The sequence below is a fragment of the Ascaphus truei genome, chromosome 5 (genome assembly GCF_040206685.1).
Source record: "Ascaphus truei isolate aAscTru1 chromosome 5, aAscTru1.hap1, whole genome shotgun sequence".
Classification (NCBI taxonomy): domain Eukaryota; kingdom Metazoa; phylum Chordata; class Amphibia; order Anura; family Ascaphidae; genus Ascaphus; species Ascaphus truei.
The window spans coordinates 99,450,162-99,469,545 of NC_134487.1; the positions used below are offsets into that span (position 1 = coordinate 99,450,162).

The 19,384-nt window shown below is 43.0% G+C and overlaps 1 long non-coding RNA gene across 1 annotated transcript in view; it reads left to right on the plus strand.

The window, feature by feature from the left end:
* Positions 1-467: 467 nt before the first annotated feature.
* Positions 468-19,384, plus strand: part of LOC142495180 (uncharacterized) — a 34,253-nt gene continuing 15,336 nt past the window's right edge. The window contains exons 1-2 of the long non-coding RNA XR_012801675.1: positions 468-628; positions 1,657-1,688. This is a non-coding gene — a long non-coding RNA (uncharacterized LOC142495180). The remainder of the gene's footprint in view (positions 629-1,656; positions 1,689-19,384) is intronic.

Here is a 19,384-nt window from a genome sequence, read left to right on the forward strand (position 1 = left end):
TCAGTCCCTCAGTCCACCCAGCCAGTCACTCACCCACCCACTGAGCTCTGAAGGGGGGGGGAATTTGACATGTGAGAGGGGGGGGGAACGGAGGTGTTAAGGGGGGAAGGGCCGGAGCTGTGAATGGGGGGGAGGGGGGAAGCCAGCTATTAACACGGGGGCCACATTCATGTGCAGGGGGGCCCCGATTGCTGTTAATGGGGGAGAAAGGGGAAGGGGGGCAGAGAGGCCAATGGGGGGAGAGAGAGAGGGCGAGCGAAGAAAAAAAGAGAGGGAGGGGGAGCGGAGAGAGGGGGGAGCGGGAAAATTCAATGCCGGGCAACGCCGGGTATATCAGCTAGTATATATATATATGTTTAAATAAGATGAAATTACCTCCAATCACTTACTGTATGTACTATCAATAGTCTTGTCTCGCTTTCTAAGTGTAGCCCCCTTTCCCCGTGTCTAAGGGAACTACGTGTGCTGGATACCTGTCTGGCATACAGGAGGCCTGATCCTCTGCCACTGGGAGCCTGGGGTGATTGCGTTCTATCTGGTTACAGCGCCTCCACATGTGAGGGATCCTAGCGCAGATGGATAACCCCTTCACAGGAACAATACCGGGAGTAAATAAAGACACTCACAGGTATAACCAACTTATATTTACTATACAATAACAGTACCCGGCCCCACAATACAATAACACCACCATGGTGGAACCCCCAAAGTACTGAGGTGCCCTGGGCACCTAATCATCTGGTGTCCACAAAACCAAGCCCTCCCAAGGTGTGTAGAGTAGCACTACCCACAGTGTGTGTGTAGTCATTGGTGCACTTGTAGATACCTCCCTGGGCACTCCTGTACCAATGTACCACTGAACAACAAAGGATCACCCGATGAAGGTCTCCACGGAGCCGCTGCTCCTGGTGTGTCGAGTCCACTTCTCAGGGGGCCCCTGTTGTAGGGTGTCCCTGTAAATGTCTCTGGTAATATATGCCTGTGTCTGGTCCCAGGCCGCACACCCACCGTGTGGCGTCCATCACAGGTGCGTTAACTATATTGGTGCTATTGGGGGAAGCATCCCTATCTAGGGGCCTTCCCTGCAGCAGCCACAAACTGGTAGGGACTCAGGGCCTAGCTGGGGCCTAAGAGGCAAACCTAGGCCTAGTCCAGGGAAGCAGTGATCCCTAGACACTACCTACTCTGTTGCTATTCCTCTGTTGACTGCCCGCGAGGCGCCTAGCGTGCCAAATGTATCTATCCTACACCTCCATTATCCCTGCAGCTCTATTGACTGTATCTGGTCCCATGAGGAGCAGCCACTGATGCTTCTGGGACTTGTAGTCCCATGCAGAGCCTCCCCCTAATGGCCACTGCACTTTCCTCCATTACGCATGCACCAGGATCTTACTACGCATGCGCTTGCTCTTAAATGGCCACCACCAGTACCAGCGTTTCGTTGCGGAGCCCTAATAGCCTGCAGCCTCCTCCGCCTGGTACAACAGTAAGAGAGGGAGCTCGGCTACATAAGGTAATAAGCAAGCCTTGCCCAAACATATTTCTTGTTTGCTCTTGTATGCTCTGATGCTGTGAATACTATATTGAAGTTTTTTCAAACTCAAAACAAGTCTCCTGTGTTCTCCTTCTTTTCCTCTATTTTGTGCCTATTATCAGGTCCAGCTTTGAGATGCCGGGACCATTGGAAGGTAAGCACCAGAAGCAAAACAATATTTATATACTTTTTACAAACAGTGGGATGCCATTTATACTTACTATTGCTCTTGTTGCTAACATTTTATTTATTTTATTTCAGCAGCTTATATAAAGAAAAGTTGTTATATGTTGCACTTTGATTTAAAAAAATATTATTAAATGTTGTATTATTAAATTGTAATTGTTTAACTGTGTGTAGCATTAGTTTAAATATGTATACATCTGTGTGCTTTTTGTCCTGAAGTTGCGATTGGCTGATTGACACCCCCTGAGCAGCCAATCACTAACTGACCTGGGGTTTAAATACCCCTCACACTAGTATTATAATTATCCCTGAAGACGTTGAGTAATTAAACGAAAAGGCGTAGGAGTTTTGATATTGTTATTTGGAATTTGCTTTAATTCCCCAGTATACTGCTGAAGCTTCGATAAGTGGCCGTTAAGACTTTTTCAGCATTTTTTTTTCTCAAAAAAATTAAAATAAAAAATAAAAAAAATCGGCAGGCGAGTCGCGATAAGCCACTTATCGCCAAGTTCTCTCATTCGTGCAATTCTAGTAGCCTCGAGTAGGTTTTCAGGGCTAATCGAGGCTCTAGAATGGCAATTTCTTCTCAAAATCCTCACGCCAGGAAAAGTTGGTGTGAGAACCTGCCGATAAGGCGGCGAGAGAGGACTTTAAAAAAAAAAAAACGCATTTTCCTCCATCAGATTGATTAAAACATGAAAGGAAGCGCTCTAACTATAAGTTGTCTAAACTTGGTTTATATGTTGTGGTGCAGCTTGAAAAATAGAACTGTTCCCAATTCTCAGTAGTAGTCGATTTCAAAGATGATCAGCGCGCCTCATTATACGGAAGACAGAGGGGAGAGAAAGAAAGACAAGATTATAAATCAGGAAACTATAGAAACCTAAAAAAAAAAAAAAAAATCAGTTAATACAAGAAGGAATACATCTAAAACTAAAAGATGGCAAGAGAACTCCCTTAAAGAAAGAAATCAAACTGATTCTAAAGTTGTAAAAAACACAGACCGTTTTAAAAGACAGAAATCCATAGAAAGGAAACAGGACTGATATAAGGTACTAGAAAAAAGGTTCTTTCAAAAAAGAAATGAACATAAAACTCAATATGAAGATCGCTGTAAAAAGAGATATAGGGAACAAAGATCAAAAGAAGAATATCATAAATTCTCTAAAAAAACCACATGAAGAAGATAGAGATAAAAAATCTAAAAGATATGCAGGAGCCAGTAAAACTAGGTTATAGTAGAAATACTTTTTTTTTAGAGAGACAAGAACATCAAATGGTGGGAGGAATTAAGGAACTCCTTAGTGGGACAAGTAAAAAAAATATCATCCCCCCTAAGGAGAAAATGGGACTCAGTCACAGACGAGTAAGTAGGGGAGAAAGAAAGACCACAAAAAAGGGCCCATTAAATGAAGAGGGAATTTTTCAATTTAAGTTCTCATGTATTAAATGAACAAGAAAAAAAGAGTATTACAAAATGGACTTACCTTTGCTCCGACCAGCAAACACAATCCATTCAATCTTTATATAGACTTGAAGAAATATGTGAGAAAACTTGCCAATAAAAGATACTTTGCATGCAATAATTTAGAAAGAGAAAATCTTAAAGAAATAACAATTGGAGATAATGTGTTAGAGCCAGATATCTTCAGACATACTAATTTAAAAAAGAAAAGTACTTTTTTCCCAAGCCAAAGTAAAGGCAAATATGTGGAAACTTTTCATCAATTGGTAAATAAAGAATTTGAAAAATTACAGACAGTTATAAAATTAAACAAAATTTAACAAAAGAAAAAAAATGCATTAGATACTTTGACCAATAATTCTAAAATAGTAATAAAAGTGCGACAAAGGTGGAGAAATTGTATTAATGGATAGGAAGAGATGTGATGAGGAATTATTAAAAATCCTAGGTGATAAAAAAAACATACATGATGTTACAACAGAACCTCACTGACAGTTATAAAAATGTACTTAAAGAACCAGACAGGAAAAAAAAAAATCATATCAGATACAGAATACAATTTCCTATTAATAGACAATCCTAATGTCACAGCTTTTTACTTTCTAGCAAAAGTACACAAAGACCCCATAAATCCACCAAGTCACCCAATAATATCAGGCATTAATTTATAAAGTTCAAATTTATCACAGTTTGTAGATTATCAATTACAAAGTTATGTTCCAAAATTAAAATCACATATAAAAGATAGTGCACGTCATTAGTCTATTAAAAACTATAGAATGGAAAGAGAAGGACATACTAGTGACGTGTGACGTCACATGTCTTTATACAAATATAGATCAGAAAGGACATGAGGCAATAAAATATTTTTTGGATATGGACTCATCTTTACATACAGACCAAAATAAATGTATACTGGACAGTATACAATATATATTAATGCATAATTATTTTATTTTCAATAATCAGTATTATTTACAGTTGGTTGGAACTGCAATGAGAACTAGGTTTGCACCCAGTTACGCCAACCTGTTCATGGGCAAATGGGAGGAGGATGCCATATGGATGGGTAGTGTCCTTGGAGCAGACCTGGTGCTCTACAAGAGATTTCATTGATGATATTATTATAATTTGGCATGGAGGTCAAGAAAAATTGGTCACATTTTTAGAACAGATCAATTCTAACGATCTGAAGTTAAAATTTACCTACAACTGCAGTACAGTGGAAATTACATTTCTAGATCTCTGTATCTTCATCGATCAAGGAAAAATTAAAACACGCACATTCTACAAGCCAGTAGATTGTAATAGTTACATTCTGTCATCCAGTAACCATCATGCTAGATGGTTAAAAAATATCCCCAAGGGGAATTTAAAAGAATTAGGTGAAATTGTACGGATGACAGTATGTCGGAACTCCCTCCTACTGTCTCTGTACGTTCTCCCTACCTACCAATTAGACTGTAAGCTCCTCGGGGCAGGGACTCCTCTTCCTTAATGTTACTTTTATGTCTAAAGCACTTATTCCCATGATCTGTTATTTATATTATCTGTTATTTATTTGATTACCACGTGTATTACTACTGTGAAGCGCTATGTACATTAAAACTAATGCTGTGTGTGGCACCAATTATTAGATAGTAAGTACTTTGCACCAGAGACTTTTTGTGACTGCGTTATCCTTTTAAGTATGAAGAGAAATAGTGTTGTCATGCATATACACCAAAGAGAAGCACTGTACATTTTTGAGAGAGAAAATAATGTGTACTATCCCAAGTAAGATTATGAAACCCAGTGACTTGGAACGGCGCTATAACAACAATTATGTGAATAAAGAAATAAAAGTAAATTATAAGGTATTGCTGAAATATTCTCAACCTTCCAGGGAATATGCACTGATTCCCTTACAAGTAGTTAGGATCCAGGGCAGGAAGGGAGCAATGTCATCAGGAACACCCAGAAAAAAAAGGACATAAAATATCATAGTGCAGTAGGTTAACTGAAGGATTGATCTACAATATGATAACTTGGCTCTTATAGATGACCTACTTACAACAAGTAAGATAAAAAACAGCAAGTGGTTTAAAGATGGTTCTTGGTGACTCCAGCTTGCAGTGACAGGTGGATATGGCCGCAGCATACAGCAGTAAACACTGATATCAGGCTGGATGGTATATTCATGAAGATCTCAACTCCCAGTCAGATACACGCAATCATGCAGGAATAGAGGGAAACCATAGTGTTGACCAGAAAACACCAGACTTTATAGATAAAAAAGTATAGGACATGTACTCACAATGTGATATACGAACAGATTCACATAAGGTTTTACTTGAGGCAGTTGGTTCGGTAAAACGGCAGATGGAAACTCCAGTCCCTTCAGTATCCCTCCTCGAGGGTGCCCCCTCGTCCGGTCGCGGTTGGGAAGCGTCTGTCGTCACGTCCGGGCCTTGCGGTGACGACTTCCGGTTGGAGCGGATAGGTGAAGGGATGATGGGATCGCCGTACCGATACTGTGCCTTCGGGGATGGAACAGCTAGCCAGACTGCGGTTCAGCTGTGCTGCTACTCGGCTCAACGTGTTTCGCTGTATACAACAGCTTCCTCAGGAGCAATAATTACGTCCCCAGTGGGTTCTTGTTAAATAGTATACACAATTAAGTAAATAATTAAAAAACACTCAAATAATTAAATAGTTAATTACACACAGGTTCTCCCCATAAAGGGGTACATAATCTCTGTGGGCCAAAAATACGGCGCTTAAAATATAAATATATTACATAAATTAAATTTATTAACTCCAAAAAAATGTATTTAAAAATAAAATATTATAACAGCATTCATTTTGCATAACTCGGTTAATGAGGGGGAGAGGGGCGAAAAGGTTGGGGATGGAAGAGAGAGAGAGAGAAAGCATTAATTAGTGGAAGTGATATGAGTCAATAAATAACAGACTTAGAACAGCATATAATACTTAACAAGTATAAAAATATAAATATATAAAAATTAGTATAAAACAGATAAAGATGGAATCACAGTAGACTAAAGGAAAGGTGTGATTTCAAAGTCTACATTAAGACCATTAGGCATTAGAGTATTGAGTCTATGTACCCAATACATCTCTCTTTTGCTCAAGTCTAGGTCTCTGTTCCGCCCTCTCCAGTGCTGTGCAACATGCTCAATAGCAGTAAATTTTAACCCTTGTGTGCTGGAGTTGTGGAAGTTGGTAAAGTGCTTTGAAACATTATGTGTCTGGACACCGCGTCTAATATTACTTAGACGTTCTAAGATGCGTGTCTTAACAGCTCTTGTTGTTTTTCCCACATATTGTAGCCCGCATGGGCCGTTTTACCGAACCAACTGCGTCAAGTAAAACCTTATGTGAATCTGTTCGTATATCACATTGTGAGTACATGTCCTATACTTTTTTATCTATAAAGTCTGGTGTTTTCTGGTCAACACTATGGTTTCCCTCTATTCCTGCATGATTGCGTGTATCTGACTGGGAGTTGAGATCTTCATGAATATACCATCCAGCCTGATATCAGTGTTTACTGCTGTATGCTGCGGCCATATCCACCTGTCACTGCAAGCTGGAGCTCCAAGAACCATCTTTAAACCACTTGCTGTTTTTTATCTTACTTGTTGTAAGTAGGTCATCTATAAGAGCCAAGTTATCATATTGTAGATCAATCCTTCAGTTAACCTACTGCACTATGATATTTTATGTCCTTTTTTCTGGGTGTTCCTGATGACATCGCTCCCTTCCTGCCCTGGATCCTAACTACTATCCCAAGTAAAACATGATATGACACCATAATTAAAGGGTGTGTAACGGTTATTCCCTCCCCCCCCTCACCAATCGCAGATAGGGACCCTATGGGGAAATCTACATATGTTACAGTGTGGTACAATATCTGTTAGGCTCACAGGAGGCCTGAACCTCCGCCACTGGGAGCCTGGGGTGTATCCTGGAACGTATACTTACAGCGCCTCCACCTGTGCAGGGATTCCAGGTGTATAGAATGACCCCTGATACAGGACCCACAAATAGGAAACACATACACTGAAGTATATATATAACTGTTTACAATGGGGGCAAAACAATAACATCACATCACATCAATAATAGCAACACAGACGTGTCACCCTCTGCCACTAGCTGGCAGCTATAACCTTGCCCCTAACTGGGCTATACCCTTACACCTGTACCCAAGTGTCCCAATAGTCCAACAACCCACCCATATAGGTTAAGGTTGGTGCACTTGTAGAAATACCTGCCCGGGCTCCTGCGCCAGGGTACAGCAACACCAGGAAAGGACCCGTCTGCGTCCAACGCTGAATCCGCAGCAATGGCGTCCTCTCCCAATCCAGATGATATCACCACACAGATAGTCTCTATCTTGAGTGATGCAGGTCTGCTCCCAGACACACTGGTCACACTGCTCCCTCCTTGTCAAAGCACACAGCAGCTTCTGTCTCACTGACTAAGCTACTGCTAAAAGGGCAAAGTCCCTACCTTAGGGCCTTCCCTACACAGCAGCTACACATCTACTGGTGAGTTGGGCCTAGCTGGGGCCTGGGGGTAACCTGGCCTAGTGTAAGAAGCCACTAGCTCCCTACACACTACCTCCCCCTCCCTTCTCCCAGCTCCAACTAACTCTTCCTGTCTGCACACAACAATGTATCCCATTGCAGCATGAGAATCTGTCAGCCTTAGTGGCTGTCTGACTGCATGTGACAGGGATCATAGGGCAGTCCCCAGAGGCTGCTGGGAGTTGTAGTCCACTCTGGGACTTTTCCCTATCAGGACCGCATGGGCGCCTCTCTAATGGCTACCTTCCTCTCTCTATCTGCACCTGCGCTAGACTAATGGCCGCCACGCCACTCTCCTGCACATGCGCAACATCTAGGGGGCCCTGCACTACAGGTAATGGCCACCGCGACTCCTCATACGTACTGCACATGCGCGAACCCCGCGCCAGTCGCAACATGGCCGCTGGCACTCCTGGGGCTATACTGCGCATGCACATCTTCCCACGCATGCGCGAACGCAAGCAAAATGGCAGCACCCTGGCACTGATGTCGCCGGGAGCCCCTGCGCAGGTGAGGAGGGCCAGGGGGGACCCCGCTACAGGTGCTAGTAGCCATATTGGTCCCAGAAACAGTATGATACTTCATGGGCTATGATACCTGTTTCAAGAATTCTGAGGCCTCTTTATTAGCTGAGATCTCTACATTGGAGATGGAGGCATGGCACATAAGGTTAAGGACAGCAGGGATTTTTATGTTTGAATTTGATGTTCAAATGATTAGCATATTGTATCTAAGGTATTATCCTGTGTTTTATACATCCATGAATATGATGTTGAGAGAATAAGAATCCAGACACCAGATGATTGTCCTCAGGTATCAGTGTGAAGTGTGAATAGGGCTGTAGAGATCTCCCTACTGCGTTCCTGGTTTTGCAGGTGAATGAATCTTTTATGTCTATGATATTTAGATGTGTTGCGTGGAACTGTCAGAACTGTGTTTTCAGGTTTCACATTTCTTCTTGTGGCTTGGTTAAGTACCTGTAATAGATATTTCCATAGATGGCAGTCTATGATAAGGAGGTTACAGAGATTGTGTGATTGTTTATAGGATATGGCGGAGGTAGAATGTCTCCTCTTCAGTGAGCATTGGTTGCAGGTCCTTAATTATATCTTTCAGTGGTGATAATATATTAGTCTACTGTAGGTGATGACCAGGGAAACATGATCAGTCTGTGTATTCCTACAGCACATTTCAATTCTCAGTCAGTTTGTCTCACTAAGTGTAATTGTTGCACAAAGGACTTAGAGGACAACTGTTTGTTTCTTGTATTCTTATTGGAGCAAATGCGGTGAAAGCAGATGGCAACCTGCAGCATGACACCTCTTCACACTTCTGCTATTCATCCAACACTGATACCAAGCCTAAGTAATTAGCTCCTGCTAATTTATGCTGATAATCCAATTAAAATCTCCCTACATTGTTTACCACACTTACCTATCACTTTAGGATATACAGATACAGCCAGGAGTATTAGAACTCTTGCCTCAGACATTCTGGGGCAGTCTCACAGTAAATACCTCAACATTTCTGTGAGATTCTTAATGGCCCATTGGATTAACACAGCAGGGGTCCCTGCAGTCCCATTCAGTTTGAATGGGACTGCAGGGATCCACCACTGTGTTAATCCTATGGGCCATTAAGAATCTCACAGAAATGTTGAGGCATTTACTGTGAGACTGCCCCAGAATCTCCCAGAATTTCCCATGAACAAGGTTTCTAATACTCGTGGCTGCATCTGTATACTGTATGATTAATTTTAGCTGTACTGCCACAGAGCCCTTAAGAATTCTATGAGGTTTCAAAAGCTCTGTACACTATTATTTTATCTATGAAGAACCTGCATGTTGGCTCCCTACTAAGTAATATGAGAACACTGAGGATGACAGAACTCAGGAAGGAATTACCAGGGGAAAAGGATAAGGCAGAGCAGAGTCACAGGAAAATCAGAGTCATACACAGTTTATCAGGCAGGGTACTTGAAATATTAAAGCAGGCAAAGTCCAGTAGTTTTCCAATGTCATACACAATTGAGCAGCTAGGTACTTGAGAGTTAGACAAAGTCAAATACATTTCTAAGGTTATAAACAATTGAGAAGCAATGTACTTGAGGACTAGGCAGAGGCAAAGTCCAAAGGAAGTCTGAGGTCAAAATACAAAGGGATACAGGGAGGGTACTTAGCTTGACAGGTATCAGGAGTAGACTAGAACTGTTCAGGAACAAATTTGCAACGCAATGAGCATATGACATGTTGACCTTTAAATAGGACTTGGCCAGGATGTGGGAGGGTCCTGCGTTGCAATGCCTCTGGAAGTTGTAGATCTTTTGGGATTTAGTCCCGATGGACAACTGCAGTATTGCAGGCAGAATAAATTCCTGTGCAGACAGGTTTTCTTGCTGTTGCAGATCCTAGCTATTCGCCAACGCACATGTCCGACAGGTAGCACAACCTACAACAAATCAACAGCTACTGGATAAAGGGCCTACTTAATGCAGGCAGTCTGAAAGACGCATTCCGTAACGCATCCTAACGACCAGTGTGACTAGAAGATGCATTCTAGCAATGTTAATGCAATTCCACAAGACAGTCTAATTCCCAGAAGACAGCTTTGTATGTCGGTGTGGCATCTTCCTGACTGTTAGAGTGTCTTAGTAAATCTCCCCCATAGTGTCAACTTATATACATTGTATAATAGTAAAATATAACATGTTACCATCTATTTTTTTTATGTGCTTTATAACTAAATTTAAAAAAAGGGAAAGTTCTAAATACTAAAACTTCTGTTTTATTAAAAATTTAAAAAATATACAAATATACAAATTCATAATTAAACACATGAAACTAAAGTGCTGTGAAAGTCAAAGCTTCCAATAGAAAAGTAGGTGAATGTGCAAATGTGCAAATGATAACCACATTATCTTTGATACAGTAGATGCAAGCTGGTAAACCGAGATTGCATTATCAGTTTGACTAAATGATTTAACTTTTCTGATGTGGTAATTTGACTTCCTAATCAACGTATCTTCCGACTCACACCTCTGGAATGTCATGTTGTTTTGAATATTTATCTTGCGCAGTATTCATTTCATGCTGACTTATTTTTAAACTGAAGTCTATCTACAGTTTGTGGTGAATGTGATAGAATACCAGATTCTATAGCAGTCTACATACTGTATATGAATGAACAACAATGAACTGGCATGGGCAATCTTAAAAACAGAATTTTATGCTTGAAGGGAAAGATATAGGCTATGATGTAGAATATTTGAGTTATACATTTTTACTGTAAATATCTGTAAAGTGCAACAGTAAACCCAACTCTTCATTAAACTTGTACAAAATGTGACCCTGGTTTCAGTTTTTGAACATAATAATGATTACTGTGTAGCACTGCTCCCCCCCCCCCCTCACCCCCCATGGGTGATTTTGCCTAGGCTACAGGTACGTGTGGGGCAGGTTACCTGTGGGGGTCCAGGAGAAATGAGCCTCCGTGATGTTTTGGGGAACAGGACAGGCTTTAGGTGATCCTTAGGTTCTTTCCATGTGGTGCCAGCGCCTCCAGTCACAGTAGGATGCAGTATAACTGCAGGCAGTGCCTACCATGACAGTCTTACTCCTATACTTCGGGCTAATGGACTACAACTCAGCCGAAGTATACAAAGGGGATCTTATTTAGTGCAGCCACTGAATGGTATTGCAGCGTATGCATCTTTGTGGAGAAGGGGGTTCCAGATCCCTGGATGGTGCGAGCCACTATAGAATATTGATGCCTTGTGCTATGCACAGAACTTGACTCCACTACTTACCCCAGAAAGGCAGGAACAAGGACTCACAGGATAGCCTGTCACTGTTTGTACCTAGGAGAACTTACATGACAGGGGGGGGCGGGGGGGTTGCAGAAAGATAGCTGGAACAGCCATGTCTATACGCTCCCCTAGGTGAAAATTCCCAACCTCACTGGGATCCAATTTGGGCACCAACCAGTAACCTGAAACCTGCAAAACAGAACAGGTTACCGCAGATGTATAACATAACCTTATGCAGTTACACAGACAATTACCCACATCATCCACTGATTTATAGCGATGATGAATACATAACTACTCTTCCAACGGGAAGACAAACAAGATCCTTATTTATAATATTTTGGATCTGGCTTCCTGACTACCCTCCCATCGAAAAACTTGGTCAAAGTATAATATACTTTTGGAGAACCAGGACGCTGCCTAACTTCTGCTCGGTCTTTATATATGCAGGTACCTACCAACCATTCTTCCATGACAGCTGGAAGTACATCACCTCACAGCACACCAAACAGGGCTCTGCCTGGCTCCTCGTCTGGCAAGGTCGCAGCGGAGTCCTGTTGGGCGGAAGATGTCACCTCACCCAGCTGAAGGTAAGCAATGTCATCGGGCTCAACAGCAGACGGGTCTTTGGCAGCGCCGACGTCTTCCTTGGGCGTGGGGCTCCTCTATGGACCTCCGGCAGCACTACAGCCTTCAGGATGGACATCGCTGGCTCTGGACTCTGCCGCAGAATGCAGGTAGGTGAATCTCTTTTCTCCACAGGCATCTGGCAGCTTGCTTCTCCATCAGAAGAAGTTAGTAAGTACATCTCCTCCAGGCTGCGATGTCGGGGCGTCCGGCACCCCGTCAGTAATTGGTACAAAGCAGGCTTGCTCCGGCACCACCAGAAGAGATGCACCCAACACCCCCGGGGAAGTCGACTCACCCTTCAGGCACACCGACACCGTCTCCAGTCCTGGAACTGTTGGAATCTGGACCGCTGGTGTCGTCACGGCCACCGGAACACTGGGGCCTTGTTGAAGAGGTACTTTGGTACACAGGCCCACAGGTGACCCAGCAAGGTAGACGTTGCCACGGGCCACTTCCCATGACAGTAGGGCCTGGTCATAGGCTGACAGGAGCAGGGGTGCAGAATAGAGCGCAGGGGCCGCACCTGATGGCGTAGAGGCCAGATCGATTGGCTGAATTACAGCTGCAGGTGGCACACGGTTGGCAGGCCCCATGTACTGGGTTCCGCAGTTCTGAACCGTGCAGTTGTACTGGCATCTCTCACAGGAAGCCTGCAGTTGGGGCACACACATTGCAGGTATTGTTGCCCATAAATGGTGACCAACAGGTATCCTCCTGGCAGAGAATAGTTGGTCAGTTTTAGCTCTGACATGGCGTTAGAAATGAGGTAGATGAGGCAGAGTATTAGCAAGGCAAGGCAGCTCCTCTCTTTCTCACAGCTCCGCAGAACTAACCTCTAATTATAGAGGTAAATAAGGATTTTAATCAGTTAGTGTTAGGACCTGCGATATTATAGTCATGCCTTGAAAGTGGCTCGCAGGCTTATACACTTTGGCCAAAGGGTTAACTAAATGACCCTTTTTCAAGAGATATATAGGTATTTCACTGTGTATTTTTGTCACATTGGATGTTGCTCTGGACTTCTTTGTTTCTTGTTTTATACAATTAGCCATGCCCAGTAGCACTCCTTTTGACACATGTATATATATGTATACCGGGGGAAGGACCAGCACAGATAACATTCCAAGAGACACTGTTTTTAAGTATGCCCTTGCTTCATTCATTGTAACATCGCTGGAAGAAGAGATCAGTGTATCTTGAAAGCTCGCACAAATAGAAGCATTTCGTTAGCCACAGAACGGTATCATCTATTTATTTTTTGATTATTGAAGCTCGGCTAACACGGTACTTATACCTCTACATGTATATATAAATATATATATATATGTATATATATGTATATATATATACATGTAGAGGTATAAGTACCGTGTTAGCCGAGCTTCAATAATCAAAAAATAAATAGATGATACCGTTCTGTGGCTAACGAAATGCTTTTATTTGTGCGAGCTTTCAAGATACACTGATCTCTTCTTCCAGTGATGTTACAATGAATGAAGCAAGGGCATACTTAAAAACAGTGTCTCTTGGAATGTTATCTGTGCTGGTCCTTCCCCCGGTGTGGATGTGTTTTATGGCTAGAGGTGTCAAAAGGTTCCTGAAAGCAAGTGAAGAAAGAGTGTGTATGTGTATCAGTGTGAATAAAAAAGAATGGAGAGCCCACACTATATACAGTGCATTACAAAAGGTGTGTGTGGAGTGGGAGTGGATATAAATGGTGTGGGTGGGTGTGGAAATGTGAGAGTTTGCAGCGCAACTAAAAGTGTGTGTGGATACTTTGTGGTCCCTATTGGTGTATAGGGATGGAAAAACAAGGAGTATTAGTATGTGTGAGAGACAGCTGTGTGTGCATACATATAGCACAGTATGTACAGACATGGCCTTTAGCGCTCATGGGAAGAACGTTCACTTGTGTCAGTAATGACTCATAAAATTTCGATCTCTGTTTAGGCCACTGCTAAGTGTCCCGAACAGTTGCATATATAAAGCTTGCTGGATATCTGTGTGTTTAATCTCTTTTTTGATGGATGCAAATACAGCTCAACCCCGTTATAGCGCAATCCGCTACAACGCGGATCCGGATATAACGCGTGTGAGCATGGTGCCCGTTTTTTAAAAGCTAATTATTTTTATTTTTTTCAAATTATACTCCCCTGCACATCACATCCAATCCCCCCTGCCCATCACATCCCCCCTTCCTGCACATCAGCCCCCCAGCCTGCACATCACATCCCCCTACCTGCACATCATATCCCCCTACCTGCACATCACCCCCCCCGCCTGCACATTCCCCCAGCCTGCACATCACCCCCCTGCACATCCCCTCCCCAGCCTGCACCTCACCCCCCTGCACAGCATATCCCACTTTCCTGCACATCACATCCCCCTGCCTGCACATCACCCCCCCTGCACATCACCCCCCTGCCTGCACATCACCCCCTGCACATCACTCCCCCTGAACATCACATCCCCCTTCCTGCACATCACCCCCCAGCCTGCACATCACCCCCCCAGCCTGCACATCACTTCCCTCTGCCTGCACATCATATCCCCCTGCCTGCACATATCCCACTGCCTGCACATCACATCCCCCTGCCTGCACATCACACCCCCCTGCCAGCAGATCACATCCCCCTGCCTGCACATCACCCCGCTGCACATCACAACCCCCTGCCTGCACATCACCAACGTGCACATTCCATCCACCCTGCCCATCACATCCCCCCTTCCTGCACATCACCACACACACACCTCACCCTCCCTCCCTGTACATCTGCTGGGGGGGAGGAGTGAAGGGATCTGGTTCCTGGCTGGGGTCTCAGGGTAAGTGCTGCATGGGGGTGCTGCTGCAACGCCGGGCTAAAGGAGAGCTGGGAGAGTTATCCACTGATCGCGGCGGACATTTTTTTTAAAAAATCGTGATCCCGGTTATAACGCGGTCGTATCAGGTGGACCTCGAGGACCGCGTTATAACGGGGTTCAGCTGTATTTCTTAATGCTGCTTGCAATGCTGTACCTCGCCTTTTAATAAAACTGGTTTATAACACAGTCTGTGGTGTATGAGTGACCGATTAATATACTGTATGCCTAAACAATATGCAATCCTACAAACACAATGTTTAAGACAAATAAAGTTGGGGATTTTTTACTTTTCAGAGATAGGGAGTGATTAGTGGTTGGTGACTCTTTGGCAGGGTAGGGGTATTTGAGTGAAGTGCAGGAGCAGAGGGGAAAAAGAAAATTATGTAATACTAAAAACAACAGACCCTTGTATCAGGCAGGATAGCAAAAGCACAATGAAATAAAGACTCTGCATCTCAAATGAGGTGGCAGGTATACAAGCATAACGTTCCTATCCTTTGATTTTACCACACCTACAAACACAGTATTTTGTGGCAGTAAAATAAGGTAACAGCTTTATATCTCTAACAACATTGATAAATGAACCAGCCCGCTAGTCTCTGTATATAGACGACCCTGTACTGTGTCCTGCAAGTAATATGGCGGGAAACGCTTTTGCTTTCTCCAACTTGTCTCACACCGCCGTAGCATCTCAGATCACCTTCCCCCTTGCATCTCAGATTACATCTTCTCCTGCACATCGCACGCTGAACTTCCGGCGCAGGGGCGCGGCCTGCACGGGAGACTTCTGCAATAGTGGAGCGAGGTACCTGCTGCAGGGACGGGGGGGAGGGAACAAATCTGAGGCGCAGCATCCGGACATGGAGCTGGCGGCGCCGAGACAGCTGATGTCAGACACAACTGTCAGTTCTGGCCGGGCCTCCCGGCCTGGGACAACATTTGTGTATGTCCGTGTCCCCTTCCCCCGGTCCCTACTCCAGTTGCTGCCTCCGCCTCTTGTCTCCACCGGTTCCACAATGCCATCATCAGCACGCGTCATCTGTCAACAGCCGGCAGAGTGCGTAGCCACGCCCCTGCAACACTCTCCCAGTGGCTTCTGCCTGACGGCGCCCCGCCCCTCCCACGCTCCTATTGGATGAGGCCTCAGCCACACAAAGCTCCTCTTACCCTGCTCACGTAGGCGCTCTGTTCTATGCTCTATTCTTTCTACTCTACACAGATAGCGTAAGGAAAATACGGGTGAGTGATGGGTCGCCTGCGGCTAAAATGCGTACACCCCAGGCAAGTGCATTTGGCAAGCCCTATATGTGTGTATGGATGCGTGTGTGTGTGTATATATATATTTTTACTAAATGTATTCTATTATTTAAACAGTTACATGCTATGGAGCTTGGGCTTCTGTTTGTTTTTTTGTTCCTAGATTCGTAGTGGTTGGCTATACCACTTTTATCTGAAGCTGCAATACGCTCCCTGGATCTTCTTTTGGGACTCTTAAGGCAAGGACCTCCAAGGTAGTATTTTCTGAAATACTACCAGTGCCATGCGCTACCGCAGGGAGACAGTCAGAGATCAGGGAGGTTAATACATGGCTAAGAAAGTGGTGTAGGAAGGAGGGGTTTGGGTTTTTAGAGCACTGGGACTCCTTTTCTGAGAGGTGCCATCTATATTCTAGGGACGGATTGCACCTCAATGAAGAGGGATCTTCTGTGCTAGGGGGGAGAATGCTAAAAAGGTTGGAGATTTTAAACTAGGATGGAGGGGGGAGGGGAATGAAACAGATAATGAACTAAAAGGAATAGATGAGGATACAAGGTGGTATGGAGGTAGAATGAGGGCAAGTGCAAGTTTGACAAGCAGTGAGATACCCATAGTAAATAGAGATAATACTAGAAAACTTCTAAAGACTAAACTAAGTGGGAGCGGAAAGGAAGGAGCAGATAAGATAATAGTACAGGCTGAAAAAAAACTAAATGCATGCTTGCTAATGCAAGAAGCCTGACAGATAAAATGGGGGAGCTTGAATTAATAGCTACAAGGGAGCAGTATGATATCATAGGCATTACTGAAACATGGTGGGATGAAACTCATGACTGGACCGTTAATTTAGAGGGTTATTCTCTTTTTCGGATGGATCGAACAAAAAGAAGGGGAGGTGGAGTATGTCCATATGTTAAACCAGATCTAAAACCTATTATAAGGGATGATGTCTATGAAGGGAATGATGAAAATGTAGAGACCTTGTGGATAGAAATTAGCAGTGGAGGTAAAAGTATAAAGAAAATGTTTGTGGGAATATGCTATAAACCACCAAATATCTGTGAGATTGAGGAAGCTAAAATACTTTTGCAAATGGTGAAAGCATCAAAACTGGGTCATGTTTGCATAATGGGGGATTTTAATTATCCTGACATAGACTGGGGCAATGAGATTAGCGTTACAACAAAAGGGAACAGGTTTTTGGGGGTGCTTAAAGACAATTATATGACCCAAATTATTGAGGAACCAACCAGGAGAGGGGCAGTTCTGGATTTGGTCATATCAAACAATGTAGAAGTAATAACAAATATTCAAGTCCTGGAACATTTGGGTAACAGTGATCATAATATGGTGTCATTTGAAATAAATTATCAAAAAACAGATTACTTGGGTTCAACAAAGACTTGAAACTTTAGAAAGGCAGATTTTAATAAACTGAGGTCTAATCTAGTAGTAATACAATGGGATGATGTTTTTGCAGGGAAAATGTAGAAGATAAATGGGCAGTCTTTAAAATATTGTTAGAAAAGCACACTTATCAGTGTATACCCTTGGGTAATAAGTATAAAAGCAATAAGTCAAAACCAATGTGGCTAAATAAACAGGTAGGGGAGGAAATGGACAAGAAGAGGAAGGCGTTTAGATTCTTTAAGTCAGAAGGGACAGAGACATCGTATCAGAATTATAAGGAATGTAACAAAAATTGCAAAAGGGCAATTAAATTAGCAAAAATGGATAATGACAAAAGGATTGCAATAGAAAGTAAGGTCAACCCTAAAAAGTTCTTTAAGTACCTTAATAACAAAAAAATGAGAAAAGAAAATATAGGACCCTTTCAGTGTGAGATGGGTAGGCAGATTATTGGAGATAAGGAAAAAGCAGAGGTATTAAACAAATTCTTTGCCTCTGTGTTTACCAGGGAAGAATCAAGTTCAATAGCAGCGCCACAGGAGGAAGCCACAACCTCCATATTAATGACCAATTGGTTAACTGAGGAAGAAGTTCATAAGCGACTTGAAAAAATTAAAGTAAATAAGGCACCTGGCCCCGATGGCATACATCCAAGAGTTCTCAAGGAGTTAAGCTCAGTAATAGCAAAACCATTATATTTAATATTCAAGGACTCCATTTCCACAGGCTCAGTACCACAAGATTGGCGTAAAGCAGATGTGGTGCCTATATTTAAAAAGGGAGCTAGATCACACCCGAGGAATTACAGACCTGTAAGCCTGACTTCAATAGTAGAGAAACTACTTGAAGGTTTAATACGGGATAATATTCAGGAATACCTAATGGAAAACAAAATTATTAGTAATAGTCAGCATGGATTTATGAAGGATAGATCTTGCCAAACTAACCTTATTTGTTTCTTTGAGGAGGTAAGTAGGAATTTAGACCAGGGTAATGCAATTGATGTGGTCTACTTAGATTTTGCAAAGGCTTTTGATACGGTTTCACACAAGAGGTTGGTGTACAAAATAAAGAAAATTGGACTCAGTAATAATATATGCACCTGGATTGAAAACTGGTTAAAGGACAGACAACAGAGGGTTGTCATAAATGGAACTGTTTCAGGTTGGGCTAAAGTCGTGAGTGGAGTACCTCAAGGATCGGTACTGGAACCCCTGCTTTTTAACTTGTTTATTAATGACCTTGAGGTTGGGATCGAGAGCAAAGTCTCCATCTTTGCTGATGATTCTAAATTGTGTATGGTAATAGAATCAGAGCAGGATGTAATTTCTCTTCAGAAGGACTTGGAGAGACTGGAAACATTTGCGGGTAAATGGCAAATGAGGTTTAATACAGGTAAATGTAAGGTTATGCATTTGGGATGCAAGAATAAAAAGGCGACTTACAAATTAAATGGAGATATATTGGGGGAATCCTTGACGGAGAAGGATTTAGGAGTGCTTGTAGACAGCAGGCTTAGCAATGGTGCCCAATGTCATGCAGTAGCTGCAAAGGCAAACAAGATCTTATCTTGCATCAAACGGGCAATGGATGGAAGGGAAGTAAACATAATTATGCCCCTTTACAAAGCATTAGTAAGA